Source organism: Macaca thibetana, chromosome 20 (assembly GCF_024542745.1).
Source record: "Macaca thibetana thibetana isolate TM-01 chromosome 20, ASM2454274v1, whole genome shotgun sequence".
NCBI classification, from domain to species: Eukaryota; Metazoa; Chordata; class Mammalia; order Primates; family Cercopithecidae; genus Macaca; species Macaca thibetana.
The window spans coordinates 56993306-57018188 of record NC_065597.1 but is presented as its reverse complement, the minus strand read 5'-3'; the positions used below and the strand labels follow the sequence as shown (position 1 = coordinate 57018188).

The 24883-nt window shown below is 48.1% G+C and overlaps 1 protein-coding gene across 1 annotated transcript in view; it reads right to left on the bottom strand.

Moving 5' to 3' along the window:
• The window catches only part of GPRC5B (G protein-coupled receptor class C group 5 member B), a 68126-nt gene that overhangs the window by 26624 nt on the left and 16619 nt on the right, over positions 1-24883 (bottom strand). The gene's annotated exons all lie outside the window — the stretch shown is intronic.

Here is a 24883-nt window from a genome sequence, read left to right as displayed (position 1 = left end):
CACCCGTCCTAGTCCACAGGCCTCTCCGAAGTCGGCATTGCTTCGATCAGGCCTGGGAGCTGCGCTCCGGCACCCCATATAGGGCTGGTTCCCTGGGTGACCTTCAGACCAGCAAACCCAAGCAGTCTCAGGTGGCCCCCCTGCCAAAGCCAGAAACAGACCTTTGAGCAGCATCCCTTCCCCGCACTCCAGATTCTCAGGGTGAGATTTCCTTTCCACCTCCGCAGCTCCCCACCCCGTCCCCGTCCCCACCCCCGTCGCCGCAACCATCCCAGCCACATAAGATACCAAAGGGAGAGGACGGACCCCTGCTTCCCTCTCCTGCGGGCTGCAGGAAGGTGAGATGCAGAAGAACACTCCCTTCTGGGAATAGTTGCAGCCCCTGATCTTTGGGAACCGTAGCCCTTCCAGATACTCCCATCCCTCCCCGCCAGCCTCCCAGTTCCGGTCCGGTTAGGCCACATCCCCCTTGGGCACGCATCTCTGGGATACCTTTTATTATATTCAAGGGAAAATGGAAGGGAAGAACCATAATGGTAGTTTTTCCCCCACCCCTGGTTTATTTGCATGGATCCTCGGAGCCTAGAACAGTTCCAGGCACACAGTAGGCGCTCATTAAACGTTTGCGGGACGACCCTTTTCTAGTGTGTTCCCGCCAGCCTGCTCAATTGGAAAGTGGATGGGCACTGTCACCTGGTGGCAGCCCTTGGAACTGACGCAGAGATCCTTTCGTAAACGTGGGCAAGTTCACTTTTGTGAGCCACATGTCCTCAGTATCTGTAAAATGGAGATCTTTTTCATTGCACACGCCTATTGGAGTTGTTGTGAAAGTCTAACACATGTTACATGTAAAGTGCTTCACGCAGGGTCTGGCATGTGGAAAGTCCTTAATATGAACTGGTTAACATTGCAGTTACGGTTATATTCCCTTTCCCACTTGTTTTATAGAAGACCCTGACTGTGATGGTCAGTTTCGCTTCGGGTGATGATACCACAGGAAGCACAGAGTGAAAATGAAGGAGGACGCTGAGTGGTAGGTGCATTCCTTCCCTCCAAAAAGTTCAAACACCCGTGGATGATAATAATAATAGCTGAGTACATAGTGCTTCCTGTGTGCCAGGAGCTCTTCTAAGTGTTTTCAATTCTTTAACTCATTTAATCCTTCCAGTTACCCTTGAAGCCAGATACTGTTATTCTCCCTATTTTACAGATGGAGACACTGAGGCCAAGAGGGGTTAAGTACTGCCCTGGGGTTAGACAGTTGGCAAAGACAGAATCCAATCCAGTCCATCTGGCTCCGCAGGCCATATTATCAACCAATGGTTAAACTGGTGTCATCCGCTGCCAGGTCAGACATTGTCACAGAGGAGCCTCATCTCCCAGGAGAGCTCACTAGGTCTCCAGCCTTGAAGAGAATGGCTCCAGGAGGTCCAGGGAGCTATGTCAGGCTCTCAAGTGCCCAGTTCACTTTGTCTAATGAAAACCAGTGACTTCCCTGGCACTATCCTCACACTAAAAAACCAGTGGCTTCCCTGGCACTAAATGGTCAGTGCACTACCCATGGCTTCCCACTGACAAATGTCATGGTACGTGTGTTTGTCCATTTTTCATACTGCTATGAAGAAATACCCAAGACTGGGTAATTTATAAAGAAAAAGAGGTTTCATGGACTCAAAGCTCCACATGGCTGGGGAGGCCTCACAATCATGGTGGAAGGTGACGGAGGAGCAAAGGCACGTCTCACATGGTGGCAGGCAAGAGGGCGTGTGCAGGGAAACTGCCCTTTATAAAACCATCAGATCTTATGAGACTGATTCACTATAATGTGAACAGCATGGGAAAGACCTGCCCCCATGATTCAATTACCTCCCACTGGGTCCCTCCCATGACACATGGGGATTATGGGAACTACAATTCAAGATGAGATTTGGGTGGGAACACAGCCAAACAATATCAGTGTGTAATCAGATATTTGCGTGGCTCTCTGCTTGGTGTCTGCCTCCCCTATAAGACTGTATCTCAGTGCTGTTCAATCTATACTGTCTGATAACAGCAGCCACTAAACATGTGCCCAATGGGCACTTTATATGTGACTAGTATGACTAGAGGATTGAACTTTCAGCTTTTTTTGAAATGGAGTCTCTATTGCCCGGGCTGGAGGGCAATGGCATGATCTCGGCTCACTGCAATCTCTACCTCCCAGGTTCAAGCGATTCTCCTGCCTCAGCCTCCCAAGTAGCTGGGATTACAGGTGTCTGCCACCATGCCTAGCTAATTTTTGTACTTTTAGTGGAGATGGGGTTTTACCATGTTGGTCAGGCTGGTCTCAAATTCCCAACCTCAGGTGACCCACCTGTCCAGGCCTCCCAAAGTGCTGGGATTACAGGCCTGAGTCACTGAGCTCGGCCTCAGTTTTATGATTTAAATTTAGGCCGGACATGCATGATGACTCATGTCTATAATCCAGCACTTTGGGAAACTGAGGTGGGAGGATTGCTTGAGGCCAGGAATTTGAAGCTGCAATGAGCTATAATTGCACCTTTGCTCTCCAGCCTGGGTGACAGAGTAAGACTCTGTCTCTTAAAATAAATAAATAAATAAATATCAATAACCACATGTGGCTACTGTACGCATAGCATATCTTTAAGCTTGATGAGGACAAGAACTATGTCTATTGTTTAGGTAGACATAGGTGATCCACCCGCCTTGGCCTCCCAAAGTGCTGGGATTACAGGCATGAGCCATCACATGTGGCTGGGGCTGGGTAATTTATAAAGAAAAGAGATGTCTTGGCTCACAGTTCTGCAGGCACGTTTGACCCCAGCATCTTCTCGGCCTCTGGGGAGGCCTCAGGAAGCTTTTACTCATGGTGGAAGGTGAATGGGGAGCCGGCATGTCACATGGTGAGAGAGACAGAGAGAGAGAGAGAGAGAGAGAGAGAGATGATGCTGGACTCCTCTAATCAGCCAGCTCTTGTGTGAACTAACGGAGAGAACCCACTCATTACTGTGAGTCACTCATGAGCGATCCATCCACATGACCCAGACACTTCCAACACTGGGAATCACATTTCAACATGAAATTTAATGTGGACAAATATCCAACCCGTATCAACTTCCTACCTACATTCTTTGTTTGGCTAGGCTGAGAAGGGTCCCAGGCTCCCTTGAGACTCCAGCACTTGATAGTCCCCTTAGAGCGGCAATGGGGGACACTTCAGGCTGTTGCCATTTCTGGAAGCATCTTTGGGGTGAGCAGCCAGGAGCACTGAGTAAACAAATGTGGAACACACCACTGCCACCATTCCACTATTTTGTGCCCATGACAGACTTCACCAATTGATTGCTGCACTCTTTTCTGCTTTTAATGCCCTCAGTCTGTAAGTGTAACTGCCCATTAAGTGTTAGAAAATTCAGGCTGGGCACAGCGGCTCACACCTGCAATCCCAGCACTTTTAGAGGCTGAGGTGGGAGGATCACTTAAGCCATGGAGTTCAAGACCAGCCTGGGCAACAGAGCAAAACCTCCATCTCTACAAAAAATTTGTAACCAGGCATTGTAGCATGTACCTGTAGTCCCAGTTACTCTGGAGGCTGAAATGGGAGGACTGTTTGAGTCTGGGAGGTTGAGGCTGCAGTGAGCTCTGATCGCAGCACTGCATTCCAGCCTGAGTGACAGAGCAAGACCTTGTCTCAAAAAAAAAAAAAAAAAGAAAAAAAAAAAAGAAAAGAAAAATTCACAGTGGCAAAGTGTTCTTCAGTTGTTTCTGGGTGTCCCCCACAGGGTGTCCCCATAGACATCCACAAACCAGTGTGTCAGCTGCAGTCACCATGTGACTGCTACCATCTCTTCCTTTCCTGGAACGGCTCCCACAGGTTCTTGTCTGTGAGTATGCAAGATTGCTTGGAGTAGCCTCATCATGGCCCCATTGGTCCCCTGCAAGGCCACATGGGGACACTCTCCCAAAGCCTCCAAAGCTGTCAGGAAACATTTAAGCAACAGGACAATTGTTACAGCCTACACAATAGGGATGTTTGTTATCACACAACAGTAAGTTGGGACGTGGGTGATCCCACAATTGGGCCATTGCTCAACAACGTAAACAGGGGCCCAGTGTCTTTCTAGTAGTCTTCTGATCAACTGTCCTCAGCTTGGCACCTCATGGTCACAAGATGGCCGCCACAGCACCAAACATCACATCTTCACTTGACAATCTCCAATATAGGAAAGAAGCTGTCCAGGGAAGAGAGCTCCTCTTGTGAGTCTGCCTATTAATCAGAGAGAAAATCATTCCTAGAACTGCCCCGCCTCTCACCCCACGTGCAGAATCACCCTTATATTTCCTCGGTCGGAACGGAATCACCTCGCTTCTCCACGCACAAAGGAGGCTGAGAAGTGAGCTCCTGGCACCAAGAGACTCAGGAAAGGAGGGTGAGGGAAAGGTGCTTGAGGCAGGAACCCTCAGTGTCTGCCCCAAGTGACCTTCCTGAGAGTTGAAGGAGCAGGGGCTTGAGCTGGGGGCATGCAGGTCCACTGTCTTACCCAGCCACCTATGAGGGTAGCTTCTGAGTCACTGTCTCAGGGGGATCAAACCAATTCCAGGGCCAGATAGAAAGTGTGTGGCCCCTTTCCCTTCTCCCCTCCCCTCCTTTTCTCCTGATGCAACTCTGTCACAGAAGCAGCTCTCTATCTTCATAGAAGCTTTCTGCTTTACGCTTTGGGAGGCCGAGGTAGGTGGATAGCCTGAGGTCAGGAGTTCGAGACCAGCCTGGCCAACATGGTGAAACCCTGTCTCTACTACAAATACAAAAAAATCAGCTGCGCATGGTGTCACATGCCTGTAATCCCAGCTACTCTGGAGGCTGAGGCAGGAGAATCACTTGAACCTGAGAGGCAGAGATTGCAGTGAGCCGAGATCGCGCCACTGTGCTCCAGCCTGGGCAACAGAGTGAGACTCGTTCTAAAAACACAAACAGAAAAAAAGGTTTCTGCTTTGTCATTTCACTCCTAGAAGGTCCCTTGCTGTGTCCCCAAAACAAAGGAACTGTCTGCCCCCAAAGGCAAACTCAAGCCTCTACCCCTATGTAAAATAAAGAATGATTTGAATGGTTGCAATTCTAGGTTGTTTATAGGCGTCTATGAACTTCCTGGTGGAGGTTTAAGAAATGTTGGACCGTTTATCTTTACTCAGTTATGAAGCTTAAAGTGATGTGGGATCCACTTTAAGAGAGAGGGTGGGCCGGGCGCGGTGGCTCAAGCCTGTAATCCCAGCACTTTGGGAGGCCGAGACGGGCGGATCACGAGGTCAGAAGATCGAGACCATCCTGGCTAACCCGGTGAAACCCCGTCTCTACTAAAAAATACAAAAAACTAGCCGGGCGAGGGGGCGGGCGCCTGTAGTCCCAGCTACTCGGGAGGCTGAGGCAGGAGAATGGCGTAAACCCGGGAGGCCGAGCTTGCAGTGAACTGAGATCCGGCCACTGCACTCCAGCCTGGGCGACATAGCGAGACTCTGTCTCAAAAAAAAAAAAAAAAAAAAAAAAAAAGAGAGGGTGGAGGCAGAGCCTGGATGTGCCAGCCCCAGAGCCCAGGCTCTAACCACTGCCCCATCCTGCTGTCTTACCCCTGGGCAGGGATCCTACGATTAGCTTCACTTTCTCCTAGTTTTTCCTTATGACACTGTGATGTGCTTCCAAATCACCCAGGCTCTTGTCCAAATGACCATTCTGGTTCAGAGGGAGGGAGAGAATTCTGTACCCCCAAAAGCTCCCAGCTGGGCTGCCAGACCCAGGACCGCACTCCCAGTAGCAAGACCTTAGCCCAGTTCTTCTCAGGCCTGGCTGCTCATGAGGATCACCTGAGTCAAAAAAAAAAAGGTGCCTGGGTCCTCTCCTGGACCAATTCAATTAAGTGAGAATCACTGGGTCTGGAGGCTGAAGCAGGCTCAGACCATTGCTAAACAGGGTGGGAGACATCAGAAACACCGGATCGAATTTCCAGGTGGCCATATCCCCTTAGAGAAATCCCTTAGTTTCTCTGCATCTTGGTCTCTGCATCTGTGAGGTGAAGGGGCTCATAATAGTCTCCACCTGTTAGAGCCGAGTGATTAGCAACCAAGTGGACCCAGCCAGTGCCCGTAGGGGTCAGGTGTTGTGGTTTTAATTTAAAAGGGCTTGGAGGAGATTTGGATCAAGAAAGCAAACCGATCTCCAGTTACTCGTCATGCCTTTGGTGAGTACGAATGGGGTGAAAACATGAAAATATGCTTGTTTCTTTCCATGCTCTCTCTTTCCTCAGTGTACTAAGTTCTTGAAGTGCTGTCCAGGGAACCTCTCTGGGGGTCTGCAGGATCAAAACTGTTTTCATAATAGCACTAAGACCTTATTTTCCCCTTTCACCGTCATTCTCTCATGAATGTACAGTGGAGTTTCCCAGCGGCTTTTGAGATGTGATATTGCAACTGACCGATGGTGGGAGCAGGCGTGACGGTCTCGCTGTCTTCTATTAAGTCAGAAATTTCAGAGGTTCTCAAAAATGTAAACTATTGCTGTGCTTCTCACTAATTTTCACGCGCGTGTGAAGAGATGACCAAACAGGCTTTGTGTGAGTAATAAAGCGTTTTAATCACCTGGGTGCAGGCAGGCTGAGTCCGAAAAGAGGGTCAGCGAAGGGAGACAGTGGTGGGGCCATTTTATAGGATTTGGGTAGGTAAAGGAAAATTAGTCAAAGGGGGTTGTTCTTTGGCGGGTAGGGGCGGGGGTCACAAGGTGGTCAGTGGGGCAGGTTCTGAGTCAGGAGAAGGAATTTCACAAGGTTAATCGCTCAGTTAAGGTGGGCCAGGAACAAATCACAATGGTGGAATGACATCAGTTAAGGCCTGAACCGGCCATTTTCACTCCTTTTGTGATTCTTCACTTGCTTCAGGCCATCTGGATGTATATGTGCAGGTCACAGGGGATACAATGGCTTAGCCTGGGCTCAGAGCCTGACACTAATGGCCTTTACTTTTAGAAAATACAGTTATTATTCATAAAAAAGCTTTTATGTTAACATGTAATAGGTTTATTATATGAATATTTTAAAATTTCCTTGGCTTTAATTTGAAATAGGGTGAATATTGGTAGGTATTTACTCCATACTTATCTACCAATATTACCTCCTCCAAGTCCTTTAATTTTATTTATTTATTTAGTCTTCTGAGATGGACTGTCACCGTGTCACCCAGGTTGGAGGGCAGTGGTGTGGTCTCAGCTCACTGCAAACTCCACCTCCTCTAGGTTCAAGCGATTCTTGTGCCTCAGCCTCCTGAGTAGCTGGGATTACAGGTGTGCACCACCACACCTGGCTAATTTTTTGTATTTTTAGTAGAGACGGAGTTTCACCATGTTGGCCAGGCTAGTCCTGAACTTCTGACCTCAAGTAATCCACTGACCTTGGCCTCCTAAAGTGCTGGGATTACAGGTGTGAGCCACCACACCTGGCCTCCAAATCCTTTTAAATGAGAACAATAGCTCTTAACCTCTACTGGGCACTGACTCTGTCCGAGGCAGGATATAAAGTATTGGCATACACCTAAACAAAAACTCTTTGGGGGTCTTCCACCAGTTTATCAATTTTAAGAGTGTGAACGTGTCCCAAGACCATGAAGATTGAAAACCGCCACTCAAAGAACACTAATTTAGAACCATCTCTCAAAAAGAGTAATGAACAGTTATATAGCATTTACAGTTTGCCAGGCACTGTTTTTTTTTTTTTTTTTTTTTTTGGTGAGTGGAGTCTTGTGCTGTTGCCCAGGCTGGAGTGCAGTGGCACCATCTCAGCTCACTGCAACCTCTGCCTCATGGGTTCAAGCAATTCTTCTGCCTCACCCTCCTGAGTAGCTGAGGCTACAGGTGCATGCCACCATGCTCAGCTAACTTTTGTATTTTTAGTAGAGACAGGGTGTCACCATATTGGCCAGGCTGGTCTTGAACTCCCGACCTCGTGATCTACCCACCTCGGCCTCCCGAAGTGCTGGGATTACAAACATGAGCCACTATACCTGGCCCAGGCACTGTCCTAAACACTTTGTATACACACACACGCACATAAATAAACTTTCTGATTCTCATGACAATCCTATGATGTGTACTATATCCCCATTTTACAGAAGTGCAAATCGAGGCACAGGGAGCTGCTCAAGTCCCCTGATAGAGGCTCACAGGGGCAGTGTCCTCCTCTTCCTCCTCTCTCTGTTTTCACATTTCTTACTGAGGGCTTGGCCCAGCCAACTGTGAAAGATTGTACCAGACAGCGCAGGCTGAGGTGGGAGCTGCGAGGTGGGGAAGGGAGCCTGAGGTGACTTGAGTTACATAAGGGCCCCTGGGACAGGGGACAGTTATGTAATGGTGGGGAGAGGAGGGCAGGGGTGGCACAGTGAGTCAGGGCTAGGGAAGGCACCAGGAGCTGGAAGAGGAAAGAGGAGGACAGGGCAGAGGAAATTGTCTGTTGCTAGCCAGGGTGGCTACCATGCAGGAGGAAACCAGGACAGGGGATCGGGGTGGTTCTTCCGTCCTGTTGCTGCCCGCAGTGCCAAGGCCCCTGCCCTGACAGGCTCCACTCTCCACTCTCCTGGCCCCACTGAGTACAGATGATTCTGGCAGTCCTCTCATATATTTTTACCAAACTCCTTGACTGTTAAATTAGCCAGAGCCCATTTCTGTTGCTTGCAAACAAGAACCCAGAGTAATACAGAGCCCTTTCCTGCCCAAATACCTGAATGGACAGGGGTCTGGAAACGTCCAGGCATGCGGTAGGTGCTCAATGTATGCACATTGAATGGATAAGAACACAATGGCCGGGTGTGGCTCACGCCTGTAATCCCAGCACTTCAGGAGGTGGAGGTGGGAGGATCACCTGAGCCCAGGAGCTTGAGACCAGCCTGGGCAGCATGGCGAGACCCTGTCTCTACCAAAAAAAAACCTAAAAAATTAGCCAGGCCTGGTGGTGCGCACCTGTGGTCCCAGCTACTTAGGAGGGGCTGAGGCAGGAGGATTACTTGAGCCCAGGACTTTGAGGCTGCAGTGAGCTGTGATTGCACCGCTGCACTCTGGCCTGGGCCACAGAACAAGACTGTCTCAACAAAAAAAAATAATAATAATCCTAACCCCAAGGTGTAAGAAAGTGGGGTCTTTGGGAGGTAATTAAGTCTTGAGGGTGGCCATTGTGTTCTTATCCATTCGATGTGCATACGTTGAGCATCTACCATGTGCCTAGAAGTTTCCAGACCCCTGTCCATTCAGGTATTTGGGCAGAAAAGGGCTCTGTATTACTCCGAGTTCTTGTTTGCAAGCAACAGAAATGGGCTCTGGTTAATTAAACAGTTAAGGAGTTTGGTAACAAGATATGAGAGGCCTTCCAGAATCATGAGTGGGATTAGACCTTTTGTAGAGGAGATCCCAGAAAGTATTTTAGCCCTGTTTTCACCCTGTGGGGGACACAGTGAGAGGACAGCATCCATGAACCAGCAAGCAGACCCTCACTAGACATGGAATCTGCCAGTGCCTGGATCTTAGACTCCCTAGCCAGAGCTGTGAACAAGATACTTCTGTTGTTTCTAAATTACTCAGTCTTGGCCGGGTGTGGTGGCTCACACCTGTAATCCCAGCACTTTGGGAGGCCAACGTGGAAGGATCACTTGAGATCAGGAGTTGGAGACCAGCCTGGCCAACATGTGAAATCCCGTCTCTGCTAAAAATACAAAATTAGCTAAGTGTGGTGTCACATGCCTGTAATCCCAGCTACTCGGGAGGCTGAGGCAGGAGGATCCTGGGAGGCAGAGGTTGCAGTGAGCTAAGATTGTGCTACTGCACTCCAGTCTGGGCAGCAGAGTGAGACTGTTTCAAAAAAATAAAAAAAAATCCTGAGTCAAATAAAGTATTTTGTTATAGCAGCCAGAAGGAATCAGGATAGAGATTCGAACTTCTCTGATGTGTTGGAATAATCTTCAGTGAAACTGGAGTCTGAGCTTGTGTCTCGGACTTAATGTCAGGGCTGGGAATTTTCTTTGCTTTTTTTTGAGATGGAGTATTGCTCTGTCACCCGGGCTGGCTGGAGTGCAGAGGCACAGTCTCGGCTCACTGCAACCTTCGCCTCCTGGGTTCAAGAAATCCTCCTGTCTCAGCCTCCTGAGTAGCTGGGATTACAGGCATGTGCCACCACGCTCAGCTAATTTTTGCACTTTTAGTAGAGACAAGGTTTCGCCATGTTGGCCAGGCTGGTCTCAAACCCCTGACCTCAGGTGATCTACCCACTTCGGCCTCTTAAAGTGTTGGGATTACAGGTGTAAGCTACCATGCCCAGCCAGGGCTGGGATTTTTCTTTAGTGGGAAGATCTCTTCTGACACAGGGGGTGGCTGAGGGTGGGAGGCCCTCTGTACTCAGCCCCTCTGGCTGGTGCAGTGCCTGGGGGAGCAGTGGCTGAACGGGTGAGTCAACTGTGGTCAGCCCCAGGGCAGTAGGCACAGGAGGGCAGCCCCACCTGCATGATAATGGTGGGGGTGGTGGTAGAGGTGCAAGAGTACCTTTTCAGACCTTCCTGCAGATTTGATGAACTTTCTGTCTTGACTCCAAAAAAAAAAAAAATCCACATTAGCTTTCGTCTTCTTCATCTCCCATAAACTTTGTCCTTCTTAACCCATCCCAAACAGGGTAGAGAGAAGTGCCAGGTGAGGGGAAGGTCTTGAAGCCTGTGTCCCGGGGAAGGCAGTTGTATCTCCCTTTGCCCTCTGTATGGGGGTAAAGCATGGCTGTAGGGGTAGATGTGGGAGATGGTGGTGACCTCCAGACTTCAGAGATCCTTATGAGGCAGGAAAATTGCATGACAAGGTGTCTCAGCCAGCTCTGGCTGCTAGAACAAAATACCATAGAATGGGTGGCTTCAACAAGCACATTTATTTCTTGGAGGCTGGAAATTTAACATCAAGGTGCCAGCATGGGTGGGTTCTGGGAAGGGATCTCTTCCTGGCTGTAGATGGCTGCCTTCTTGCTGGATAGGGATATGGTAGGGAGATTATATATATACACACACACACACATATACACATATATACACATATATATACACATACACATATATATACACACGTATACACACGTATACACACGTATACACACGTATACACACGTATACACATACACACACACATACACACACATACACACACACATATATACACACATATATATACACATATACACACATACACATGTATATACATATATATACACACACATATATACACACACACATGTATACACATATATATACACATACACACATATACACACACATATACACACACATATACACACGTATACACACACGTATACACACGTATACACACATGTATACACATGTATACACATGTATACACACATATATACACATATATACACACACATATATACACATATATATATACACACACACAGAGATTTTATATGTATATATACACACACACACAGAGAGTACACACATCAGAGAGCTTTGTTTTCTTTCTCATAAGGGCACTAATCCCATGGTGGGGGCCCTGCTCTCATGACCTCTTCTAAACCTAATCACCTCTCTAAGGCCCCACCTCCTAATACCATCCCACTGGGATGAGGGCTTCAACATATGAATTTGAGGGGACACGAATATTCGGTTGATAACAGAAGAAATATCTGGGGGATCCAGGTGAAGCAAGAGGGGATGGGTGTGTGCTCAGTGAGCAGAATTGGAGTCGGGCATGAGACAGCCGCCTGCCAGAGCTGCTCTCTGGGAATAGAGCTGGTGGTGCAGGTGGGCACCTTGGGAAGCAGGCTCTGAGGTGGAGACGGCACATGGGAAAGGTTTTGGGGGGTGCTCTTGGGATCAGCATCCAGGGCGGGAGGAGGCAGCACTGGGCAGAGGGACGGGTTGGGCTGCATTATCTTCCCAGCAGCTCCGGAACTGGCCTCGTAGAGTTGCCCACACTGGGGAGAGGGGGCTGAGCCTTCGTGCCTCACATCAAAGCAGCTGCAGACCCTGGCTGAGTGCTCACCTGCTTCCTGAAAGCAAGAGGCTAGGAGGGGACTCGACCACCAGCAGGTATTCATCGTCTCCATTCTCTGTTACTCACTCTTGCTCCCCTTGCCCTTGGCCGTGCCCCCTGTTGACCTCAGTGGTTCACCCAGGGACTGATCAAGACCTTCACTGCTGAGGGTCCTGAGACCCTGGTCATCATCCCCTCCCTTCTCAGGCTGTGGCTGTTGCATGTGACCATTTCCCATCCAAAGTGAGCCAGAGGCTGGGTGTGGTGGCTCAGGTCTGTAATCCAGCGCTTTGGGAGGCCGGGGTGGGAGGATCACATAAGGTCAGGAGTTTGAGACCAGCCTGGGCAACAGAGTGAGACCTTGTCTCTGTTAAAAAAAAAAAAAAAAAAAAAAAAAAAAAAAAAAAATTAAAAATTAAAAATTAGCTGGGCAGGGTGGTGTGCACCTGTGGTCCCAGTTACTTGGGAAACTGAGGCAGGAAGAGGACTTGAGCCCAGGAGTAGGAGGCTGTAGTGAGCTATGATGGCACCACTGAACATCAGCCTATGTAACAGAGTGAGATGCTGTCTCTCTCTTAAAAAAAAAAAAAAAAAAAGTCGGGTGACTAGAAATGCCCAGGTGAAATCATCCGAGGGCTAAACATCTTCCCTGGCCCCAGACAGCCTTCCCTCCTCCTGACAGTGGAGTTCATTCCTCTGCCCAGGACAGAGGCTCCTTTCTTTGCCTGCTCATGCTTCCCACCATGAAGAGTCCAAAGGGACCAGGTGGCAGCTGCAGCGTGAGATTTAATGGGATACTGTCTGTGTCCCTGGCGGAAATGTTTTTCCTCTGGGAACCAAGACCCCAACATCCTGCAGAGCCCAGAGTTTCAGCTGAGTGGTGGTGGTAGCTGCCCCGTCCCTATACTCCCTGTCCCCACACCCAACCTGCCTCCCAAATGCACACCCCTGCCTGCCCCAGAAGCGCCGAGTGTGCATCCATGACCTAGACGGTGACTTTCCTTCTTGAACTCTGCTTTCAGGTTCTCATTCAGTGGTGAATTTGGAGGCTCCCGCTTCTTCTCTTAGACCTCATTTCCCCGGATTTCCACTTGGGGGAGACATCTCTCTTTGTCCTGACCTTTACATCTGTCTCTGGTCAGACGCCTCATTAAAAAAAAAATCTTCACTGTCTGGGAGTGTCCTGTGCTTTGGGCTTTGTTATAAATGAGTAGATGGGATTGAGTGGAAGAAGTAATGGTGCCCCTGATCATCTATTTTCTTTTCTTAGAGACAGAGTCTGTCTCTGTTGCCCAGACTGGAGTGCAGTGGTGTAATCATAGCTCACTGCAACCTCAAACTTTTGGGCTCCAGTGATCCTCCTACCTCAGCCTCCAGAGTAGATGGGACTATAGGTGTGTACCATCACACCCTGCTAATTTTTAAATTTTTTGTAGAGATAGGGTCTCACTAAGTTGCCCAGGTTGGCATCTAACTCCTGGTCTCAAGTGATTCTCTTGCCTCGGCCTCCCAAAGTGCTTGGATTACAGGCATGAGCCAAAGCACCCAGCCTCCTCTGACAAATTTTTGAATGTACAATCTCTACACTGCCCAGGGCTGCCAGAGACACACGGATTCCTGGGCTCGGACACATGACATGGGGCAAATTCTTAAAGGCGTCTGAGAACATCTCTCTTGTAAGGATTAGTAATACTATTTACAGTGTGTATGAGCATATATTTGTTTATTAATTCATTCAATTGTTCATTCATTCTTTGCCCTATTCCAAAAAGAACAGAGGCAAGCCCATTGCTTATTAAACAACCTCATAGGCAACGTTGTAAACAAGCAAATCGCAGTGTGCTGGTGGCTGAAGTTGCTTGGGGTCCAAAAGGTTTCTAAGTAACAGCTGGTGGCTGTAATCCCAGCATTTTGGGAGGCTGAGGAAGGTGGACCATTTGAGGTCAGGAGTTCAAGACCAGCCTGGCTAACATGGTGAAACCCTGTCTCTACTAAAAATACAAAAATTAGTTGGGTATGGTGTTGCTTACTTGTAATCCCAGCTACTTGGGAGGCTGAGGAAGGACGTTGAACCCAGGAGGTGGAGGTTGTAGTGAGCAGAGATTGCACCATTACCCTCCAGCCTGGGCAACAAAGTAAGACTCCGTCTCAAAAAAAAAAAAAAAAAAAAAATCAGCTGATTATATAAATTCACAGTAGCACAGATCACTGTTTGAGTTGCCAACACTACATTGTAAACTACTCCAAAATGCGGTGGCTTAAAATAAACCACTGATTTGCTCATGACTGTGGTACACACAGGGCTTATCTGTGGTTCTCATGGCATCCACTAGGACTGGAAGATCCAAGCTCATCTCTCATGCTCCAGGGCCTTCTTTTCGAGTGAACTTCTCTCCAGTAGGGTGGGTGGACTTCTTTAGGCCGTGATGGCTGGGTTCCAAGAGAGAGTGGTCCAACAGGCCAATCCTCAGAGCAAATCTGCTGGCCTCCTACATGCAAATGTCCTATTGACTGAAGCGAATCCCATGGCCAAGCCACGTCAGTGTGGGAGGGGACCACACAAGGGTGCCCATTTGGGGGCCGTCAATGTCTCTGTCTACAACCATCATTTGAATCTCTCTTGCAGTCATGTCAGAGTCGACAGAGCAGGGCTTGAATCCTACCTCTGCCACATACCAGCTTGTTACGGGTTGAACTGTAACCCTTCTGCAGTGGTTTGGATATTTCCCCCCTCCAAAACTCATGTTGAAACTTAATCCCCAACATGACGGTATCGAGAGGTGGGGCCTTTAAGAGGTGATCAGATCACGAAGGCTCTGCCCTCATGAATGGGTTAATCCACTTATGGATTAATGGGTTAATGGATTATCATGGGAGTGGAAGTAGTGGCTTTATAAGAAGAGGAAGAGAGACCTGAACTAGTGAGCAGCTCAGCCCCCTCACCACGGGATGCCCTGCACTGCCTGGGGACTCTGCACAGGGTCCGCCACCAGCAGGAGGCCCTCAGCACACGCGCCCCCTTGACCTGTGGGTTCCTGGACTCCACAACTGTAAGGAACAAATTCTTTGTTTATAAATTATCTAGTTTCAGGTCTTCTGTTACAAGCAACAGAAAATGGACTGAGACACATTCTTCCCAAATGTATATGTTGACATTCTAACCCCTGGTACCTCAGAATGTGACCTTATTTGGAGAGAAGGTCTTTACAGAGGTCTTAAGGGTGGCCCTAATCCAATATGACTGAAAGTTCATATTCCGGGCGCCTGGCCTGGAAGTTTGGGTTTTATTCTGAGTGAGGGGAAGGCCTTGGAGGGTGACTGGGGTCCTTATAATAAGGGGAAATTCGAACACAGACACAGAGGGAAGATGATGAGAGAGAGAGAGAGAGAGAGAGAGAGAGAGAGAGAGAACCATCTACAGTCCAAGGAGAGAGGCCTTGAATGTGATTTTCCTTTATAGCCCACAGAAGGAACCAACTCCGCCAATATCTTGGTTTTGGACATCTGGCCTCCAGAACTGTAAGTCAATAAATGTCTGTTGTTTAAGGTCCACAGTCTGTGGTACTTTGTTTGTTATAGCAGCTCTGGAATGCTAATCCATAGCTATAGGAGGTGAACAAGTCATCAACTTCTCTGTACCCCAGTCTTCTCCTCTGTACCCCAGGGCTAATAATACTACCTATATGACTTGATACAGCAACTTACAAGCACTTGTTACTTACCAGGCACTGTCCTAGGCCCTTGGGATACAGGAGACAGATGATATTTCTGGTCTCATGGAGCTTACCTTCATGACATACAGAAAATAGGCAAGTAGATACAATACTTGAGATAATTTGAGATAGTGATAAATGCTAGGAAGAAAATAAAATGGGCTAGATGTAGTGGCTCATGCCTGTAATCCCAGGACTTTGGGAGGCCAAGGCAGGAGGATCACTTGAGGCCAGGAGTTTGAGATCAGCCTGGGCAACATAGCGAGACCCTGTCTCTACTAAAAATAAAAAAAATTAGCCAGGCGTGGTAGTGCACACCTTTAGTCCCAGTTACTCGGGAGCCTGAGGCGGGAGGATCACTTGAATCCAGGAATTTGGGACTGCAGTGAACTGTGATTGTACCACTGTATTCCAGCCTGTGTGACAGAGCAAGACCCTGTCTAAAATAAAGTAAAATAAAATAAATAAAATAGTGTGATGTGCTAGAAAGTAACAGGTGTAAAAGGGACTCCTTTGGATAAGGCGATCAAGGCAGGGCTCTGTGAGCAGGGACCTGCAGTATGAGAAGCTGCTACACGTGGAAGATGAGCGGGAGGTGTGGTTCAGACAGCAGAAAAGGCAGGTGCAAAGGGCCTGGAGTGGGAAGGAGTATTGCGTGTTGGAGGAGCAGGAAGAAAGATGGAGTGGCTGGAGCATGGTGAACAAGAGGGAGAGGCTGTTGGGCCATGGGGTCATGGGAGTTGATGCTGGACAACCTTGTAGTTGGAAGTTTTTTTTTTTTTTTGAGATGGAGTCTTGCTCTGTTGCCCAGGCTGGAGGTGCAGTGGCAAAATCTCTGCTTACTGCAACCTCCGCCTCTCGGGTTCAAGCGATTCTCCTGCCTCAGCCTCCCCAGTAGCTGAGATTACAGGCATGTGACACCATGTTTGGCTAATTTTTTTTTTTGTATTTTTTTTGTATTTTTTTTTTGTATTTTTTAGTAGAGACGGGGTTTTACCATGTTGGTCGGGCTGGTCTCAGACTCCTGACCTCAAATGATCTGCCCACCTTGGCCTCCCAAAGTGCTGGGATTACAGGCATGAGCCGCCGCACCCGGCCTGGAAGTTGGGGTTTTATTCTGAGCGAGGGGAAGGCCTTGGAGGGTGGACAGCAGAGCAGCAGCCCGATCTGACCTTTGGATTAAGAAAGTCACTGCAGCTGCTGGGTGGAGACTGGTCCGGGAGCACCAAAGCAGAAACGGGAGATCAGTGGGAGGCAATGCAAATATCAGCGGACTTCCACCCAACCTGAGCTGCTGGCTGACCTTGACTTTCTCTGTCCCTTCCCTTTGAGAGGCAGAAGAATGTACTTCCCTTCTCCCACTTCCAAGGATGTCCATCTCTTGGTCCCCAGATCCTGTGACTGTGTCACAGGGCAAAAGGGACTATGCAGATACGATTAAGGACGTTGGGATGGGGAGATGACTCGGGCTGATCTGGGTGGCCCAATATAATCACCAGTATCCTTATGAGGGCAAGAGAGGAGACAGGAGGGCCCAGGTCCGAGAAGGAGATGTGAGGATGGAAGCAGAGAATTGCTAGCACCTCGCGTTATTTTATTTTATTTTAGACAGGTCTTGCTCTATCACGCAGGCTTGAGTGCAGCAGTGCAGTCATAGTTCACTGCAGCCTCAAATTCCTGGATTCAAGTGATCCACCTGTCTCAGCCCCCTGAGTAACTGGGACTACAGGTGTGCACCACCATGCCTGGCTAGTTTTTAAAAGTTTTGACTGCTCATTGGAAGGGAATTTTCGGGGTTCAGGACGTACTACCTTAACACATGGTACCTTGTATTGGAGAAAACAGCAGAAGCACGAAGGCTACTCTCACCTTCCCTTCACCCTGCTCCCCTGAAGCCGGTCATAAAACCTTCATTTGAGGGGTGCCCACCCAGAGGAAAAGGAATATCTTATCCTTTTGTTTTGTTTTGTTTTGTTTTGAGACAGGGTCTTGCTTCATTGCCCAGCTGGAGTGCAGAGGTGCGATCATAGCTCATTGCAGCCTCAAAATCCTGGGCTCAAGCAATTCTTTTGCCTCAGCCTCCCCAGTAGTAGCTTAGACCACAGGCATGAACTATAATACCTGACTAAGGTTTATTTATTTTTTTCTTTTTTTGGTAGAGATGGGGTCTTGCCATGTTGCCCAGGCTGATATCCTTATCCCCAAAGACACAGAGATGCTAAGAATCTAAACAAACAGGCCATGCTAAATTTCCCCCAGTTTACTACCGTTAGATCATGCCCCTTGTGTCTAATCATAGTTCCTCACAATGGTACACCCTTCATCAAATTTATCATAAAAACACGCAGGTTTCCTATGCACAATAGCAAAGACAGAATTAACCTAGGTGCCCATCAATGGCGCATTGGATAAAGAAAATGTGGTACAGCTACACCATAGAATACTGCATGGCCAAAAGAAGAACAAAACCATGTCCTTTGCAGCAACATGGATGGAGTTGTAGGCCATTATCCTAAGCAAACCAATCAGAAACAGAAAACCAAATACTGCATGTTCTTATAAGTGGAAGCGAAACATTGGGTACACGTGACATAAAAAAGGGAACAACAGACCAGGTGCGATGGCTCACGCCTGTAATCCCAGCACTTTGGGAGGCCAAGGCGGGTGTATCACTTGAGGTCAAGAGTTCGACTCCAGCCCGGCCAACATAGTGAAACCCCATCTCTACTAAAAATACAAAAAATTGGCGGGCGTAGTGGCGGGCGTCTGTAATCCCAGCCACTCAGGAGGCTGAGGCAGGATAATCAAATCTCTTGAACTTGGGAGGCAGAGGTTATAGTGAACTAAGATCATGCCACTGCACTCCAGCTTGGGTGACAGAGTGAGATTCGTCTCAAAAAAAAAAAAAAAAAAAAGGAACAATAAACACTGAGAAATGCAAGAGTACCAGAGGGGGGCAAGGATTGAAAAACTACCTACTGGGTACTATGCTCGCTACGTGGGTGACGGGTTCAATCATAATCATACCCCAAATCTCAGCATCACACAATATACCTTTGTAGCAAACCTGCGCTTGTATCTTCAAATCTAAAATACAAGTCGCAAAAATAAAAATAAAATAAGCTACAAATGGGTTAAACACACACACACACACACACACGTTTCCCTGTTTCCTTGGGTTTTCATTCTAAATGTTCCCATGTCACATAAAACTTGTGTTAAATAAATTGCTATGCTCTTCTCTGATTCATGAGTCTTTTATTATGGGTGCCTCTGCCATGAACCTAAGATGAGTGGGGAAATAAATCTTGCCTCCCCTACAGGACCATGAGCCAAGGTGTGCGGCAGCCTTTAGAATCCGGAGAAGACAAGGACACAGATTCTCCCCTCCAGCTCTACCGACACATTGACTTTCAGGCCAGTATAACCTGTTACAGAATTTTGACCTCCAGAACTGTACAATAATACATACGTATTGTTTTAAGTCATGACGTTTTTGTTAATTTTTAAAAGTCTCAGCAAGAAAGGAATACAAGTATCTCCTTAAAGGAGCCTAGACCAGCTGGGAGACCTTGACTTCACCACCCGGTAGGCCTGGACTCCTTAGCGTCACACCTCTGATCCTCTGTTAGGGGTGAAAATTGTCCACCAAACCCGAGGGAAGCGGAAGAAAGAGAGGTGGGCTCAGTGAGTCACACCCAGTGGCTGAGAGCGGAGCTTGCCTGCTGATACTCACATGCTCCTTCGATGTCTGTGCAATAGTGTCCAGCACGGGGTGAAGCATTTATTTTTACAAACCATTTCAGAGAAAAACAGCATTAGAAAGAATCTGCTGACCGGGACTGCATTGAACAAGATATGCAATTTTTTTTTTTTTTTTTGAGACACGGTCTTGCTCTGTCACCTAGGTTGGAGTACAGGGAGGTGCAATCATACTGCAGCCTCAACCTTCCGGGCTCAAGAGATCCTTCCACCTCAGTCTCCTGAGCAGCTGAGACTCCAGGCACCACCACACCTGGCTTATTAAACCAAAATGAGGGGATGCCATGTTGTCCAAGCAGTCTCGAACTCCTGGGCTCAAGCGATCCTCTTGCCTCAGCCTCCCAAAGTCTTGGGATTACATGCGTGAGCCATTGCACCTGGCCATATATGTATCACTCAACCACAAATTCCTGCTTCATGCTTTCCAATGTGTTAAGTAGGCACCTGTATTAGTTTTGTGGAGCTGCCATAACCAATTACCACAAACTATGTGGCTTAAAACAATGGAGATGTATTCTCTCACAGTTCCGGAGGCCAGAAGTCCACAATTAAGGTGTCTGCAGGGCTGTGGTTTCTTTGAAGTTTCTAGGGCAGAATCCCTCTTTGCCTCTTCCAGCTTCTGGGAGCCCCAGGTGTTCCTTGACTTGTGGCTGCATGGGTCCTCTCTTCGTCTTTTTGTTTTTGAGATGGAGTTTTGCTCTTTTTGCCCAGGCTGGAGTGCAATGGCGTGATCTCGGCTCACTGTAACCTCTGCCTCCTGGGTTCAAACAATTCTCCTGCCTCAGCCTCCTGAGTAGCTGGGATTACAGGCACCCGCCACTACGCCCGGCTAATTTTTTGCATTTTTAGTAGAGATGGGGTTTCACCATGTTGGCCAGGCTGGTCTCGAACTCCTGACCTCAGGTGACCCACCCTCCTTGGCCTCCCAAAGTGCTAGTAAGGGAGGAGACCACCCCTCATATTGTCTTATGACCAATTTCTGCCTCAAAGAAAAATTAGGAGTTAAAGACAGAAGTGAAATCAGTAATCAGATAGCCTGGCACTGCATTCCAGACCTGGTAATTAAAGGCTGACCCCTGACTTAACTGGTTATCTACAGATTCCAGACATTGGATGGAAAAGCACTGCGAAAATCCCTGTCTTGTTCTGTTCCGTTCTGATTACCGGTGCATGCAGTCCCCAGTCACGTAGCCACTGCTTGCTCAATCAATCACGATCCTCTCACACGGACTCCCTTAGAGTTTTAAGTCCTTAAAAGGGACAGGAATTGCCCACTCAGGGAGCTTGGTTTTTGGAGATGTGAGTCTGCCGATGCTCCCAGCTGAATAAAACCCTTTCCTTCCACAGCTTGGTGTCTGAGGGGTTCCTGTCTGTGGCTCATCCTGTTACACTAGGATTACAGGTGTGAGCCACTGCGCCCAGCCCTCTCTTCATCTTTTATCAGTTACTAGACTTATAGCCTATCCTTACCCAATATGACTTCATCTTTTTTTTTTGGAGACAGGGTCTGGCTGTTTCCCATGCTGGCATGCAGCAGCATGATTGTGGCTCACTGTAGCCTCGACTTCCTGAGCTTAAGCAATACTCCCAACTCAGTCTCTGAGTAGCTGGGACTACAGGAACGTGCCACCCTGCCCAGCTAATTTTTTTTTGGTTGTGTAGAGATGGGGTCTCACTATGTTGCCCAGGCTGATCTCAAACTCCTGGGGTCCAGCAATCCTCCTGCCTCAGCCTCTTAAAGTGCTTGGATTACCAGGGTGAGCCATAGCACCCAGCCATGGCATTATCTAATTCCATCTACGAAGCCCTTATTTCCAAAAAAGATCACATTCTGAGATTCTGAGTGGACACGAATTTTTGGGGAAAATAATTCAACTCATGACAGAGGCCCTTAACAATTCATGTGATTTCACTGCAATCATGTGGGGCAGATAAGGAAGGGATTGTTTTCATCTTTATTTTACAGTTGAGAAAACTAAGGCTTAGAGAGCCTTAGAGGCTTCCAAGCCACTGCACCATTCACTCATTTATTGAATCAATAAATAAGATATTCCAGCCTGGGCAACATGGCAAAACCTTGTCTCCAAAAAACTACAAAAATTAGCCTGGCTGGTGGTGTGTGCCTGTAGTTCCAGCTACCCAGGAGGCTGAGGTGTGAGAATGGCTTGAGCCAGGGAGGTTGAGTCTGCAATGACCGATGATTAGGCCACTGCACTCCAGACTGGGTGACAGAGACAGTGTCTCAAAAAATAAAAATAAAAATGATATGAGCCAGGTACTGTTGCAGACACAGCAAGGAAGAAGACAAGAATCCTTGTCCTATCAGAACTGGCATTCTAGTGGGGGAAGAGATGACAAGCAAGGGACGTGTAGTCTAAGGTATTACATTGTGTTGCATCTTAGATGGGGATGAACGCTGTAATATACAGTGCTGGGGGGTGGGGAGTGGCGGTGTCGCCATTTTAAATAGGGTCTGGAGAGAAGGGCACCGCTGAGCAGAGGCTTGGAGGAGTGAGAGATGGAGCCATGGGGATATCTGGGGAAGAGTGTTCCGAGTACGGGAACAGCCTATGCAATGGCCGGTGGTGACCTAGAACCAGGCTTTTGTGTTTTCTGGCATGCCGTGCTGCCCTCTCTCTCTTCTAGGGCTTGTTATATTTTGTCAGCCTCCGAGGCTCACAGCCTGAGAGGCTCCCCACCTCCCCCATGCTCGCCACTTTTTTTTTTTTTTTTTTTTTTTTTTTTTTGAGACGGAGTCTCGCTCTGTCGCCCAGGCTGGAGTGCAGTGGCCCGATCTCAGCTCACTGCAAGCTCCGCCTCCCGGGTTCACGCCATTCTCCTGCCTCAGCCTCCCTAGTAGCTGGGACTACAGGCGCCCGCCACCACGGCCGGCTAATTTTTTCTATTTTTAGTAGAGACGGGGTTTCACCGTGTTTGCCAGGATGGTCTCGATCTCCTGACCTCGTGATCCGCCCGCCTCGGCCTCCCAAAGTGCTGGGATTACAGACGTGAGCTCGCCACTTTTGAATCCCACAACGGGATAGCCTCTGAGCCAGTGCTGAGCTTCCAGCAGGGCCCGGGAAGTGGCCTGCAGTGAAGCATAGGGGCCACAGGGTGGCAGTGTTTCCTGCGGATGTGACTCCCACCCAGCTCTGGGGCGCTCAGGGTGTAATTGGTTAATGCAGGTCTGTTTCTCTTTGTCCTTGAAAGGACAGCAACTTTGAGCTCCGAGGAGCAGTCTTCTTTGTATTTTACGGCTTTTTGAGTCTTTCCTTTCTGCCTCCCCAGGATGAGGAATGGTGTGTGAGGAGAGTAGGACTCTCTCCCATGGGGGACTGCTGAGAGGATCACGGTTTTAGGGTATGGGGTGTGAAAAGGAACTTGAGACTCAGAGAGGGGAAGTGATCCAAAGTCACACAGCTGAGTGGTACCTGAACTGCACTTTCTGATCCTTGCATCCGTTCCTGTCCACTATGCCACTTGGTCAGCTTTCACAGGCCGGGATGCAAATGGAGACGTTGGGGTTAGGATGGAGGATGGGGAAGGGAAAGATGCTGAATGAGGACTGGGTCAAGAGTCCAGAGATCTCTGGATCTCTCTCAGCGTATGAGAAGTGGAATTGGAAAGGTGGTCAGTCCTTGCTGCTGGGGTAGACCCTGGGACTCAGCTTTCTTATCTGTAAAATGGAAGTAAATGGGCCAGCCACGGTGGCTCACATCCTTAATCCCAGCACTTTGGGAGGCCATGGTGGGCAGATTGCCTGAGCTCAGGAGTTCAAGACCAGGGTGGCCAACATGGTGAAGCCCTGTCTCTACCAAAAAAATTAAAAAATTAGGTGGGCTTGGTGGCATGCGCCTGTAGTCTCAGCTATTCAGGAGGCTGAGATGCGAGGATGGATTGAGCCCAGGAGGTGGAGGTTGCAGTGAGCTATGATCGTACCACTGCACTCCAGCCTAGGTGACAAAGTGAGACCTTGTCTCCAAAAAAAAAAAAAAAAAAAAGAAAAGAAAAAGAAAAAGAAAAAAAAAGATAAATGAATGGGTAATAATACATGTATGTAGATCCCAAATGTTGGCTAGTGTTGTACGTAAGGCTTTTATTCCGACCTCTCAAGATCTATGTTGGTGGAAAAAAATGACCTGAACTTTGAGGAATTAGGTACACTTGGTCTCAGAGCCCACTTCATAGCTGTATGATCTTAACCTCTCTGAACCTCAGTTTCTTCCTCTGTAAAATGAGTCTAATAACATCAAGGATTAAGTGAGATAATCCAGGTAAATCCAGGTAAACATCCAGCTCAGTTCTTGGCATATAATGAATATTTGCTATATGTTAATACTGGTTGGGATAGGGAGGAGAGGGTAGCTAAGGTCAGAATGGTGGGGGGGTTGGGGCTCAGCAATATAGAAATGAGGGCAAACACTCACTTCTCAGGGTGGCAAGGGAAGGCTGAGAATATGGTTTTATTATTATTACTGTTATTTATTTATTTTTTTGAGATGGAGTCTCGCTCTGTCACCCAAGCTGGAGTGCAGTGGTGTGATCTTGGCTCATTGCAACCTCCGCCTCCTGGGTTCAAGTGATTCTTCTGCCTCAGCCTCCCCAGTCACTGGGATTACAGGCGTGTGCCACCATGCCTGGCTAATTTTTTGTATTTTTAGTAGAGATAGAGTTTCACCATGTTGGCCAGGCTGGTCCCGAACTCCTGACTTCAAGTGATCCACCCGCCTCAGCCTCCCAAAGTGCTGTGATTACGGACGTGAGCCACCATGCCCAGCCTGGATTGATTTATTTAATTTAGAGACGGAGTCTTCCTGTGTTGGCTAGGGTGGTCTCAAACACCTTGCCTCAAACAGTCCTCTAAAAGTGCTGGGATTACAAGTATGAGCCACCACTTCCGGCCAACTCTTGACTTTATAAGTAAAGATAAGATAATAACCATAGCAGCTACTATTTCTTAAATACATACATTATTTCCATTCTTTCTCGCAATTGTCTAAGAGGTGAGAATCTTTATTATCCCCATTCACCGCAGGGGTGACTGAGGCTCAGAAAAGTCAGTCATTTGCCTAAGGTCACATAGTTGATAAGTGGCAGAACCTGAACTCGAACTTCTGGAAGCCAAAGCCATCATTCAGTACTGCCACTGTGCCACAATGTTCTCTAATTTTCCTGGTAATCAGTTTCCCTCATCGGCACTGATGAGGGCTCTCGAGATGATGAAATCTACAGGGACTCATTTCGTAATGCAGATGTCTTGTCCTCAACTCTCAGTGATAGTCTCCAATTCTTCTGGTTCCCCTGCCTCCAGGGGAGAAGTGAGCTGGTCTTTTTTGTGTTTTTGTTTTTGGAGACA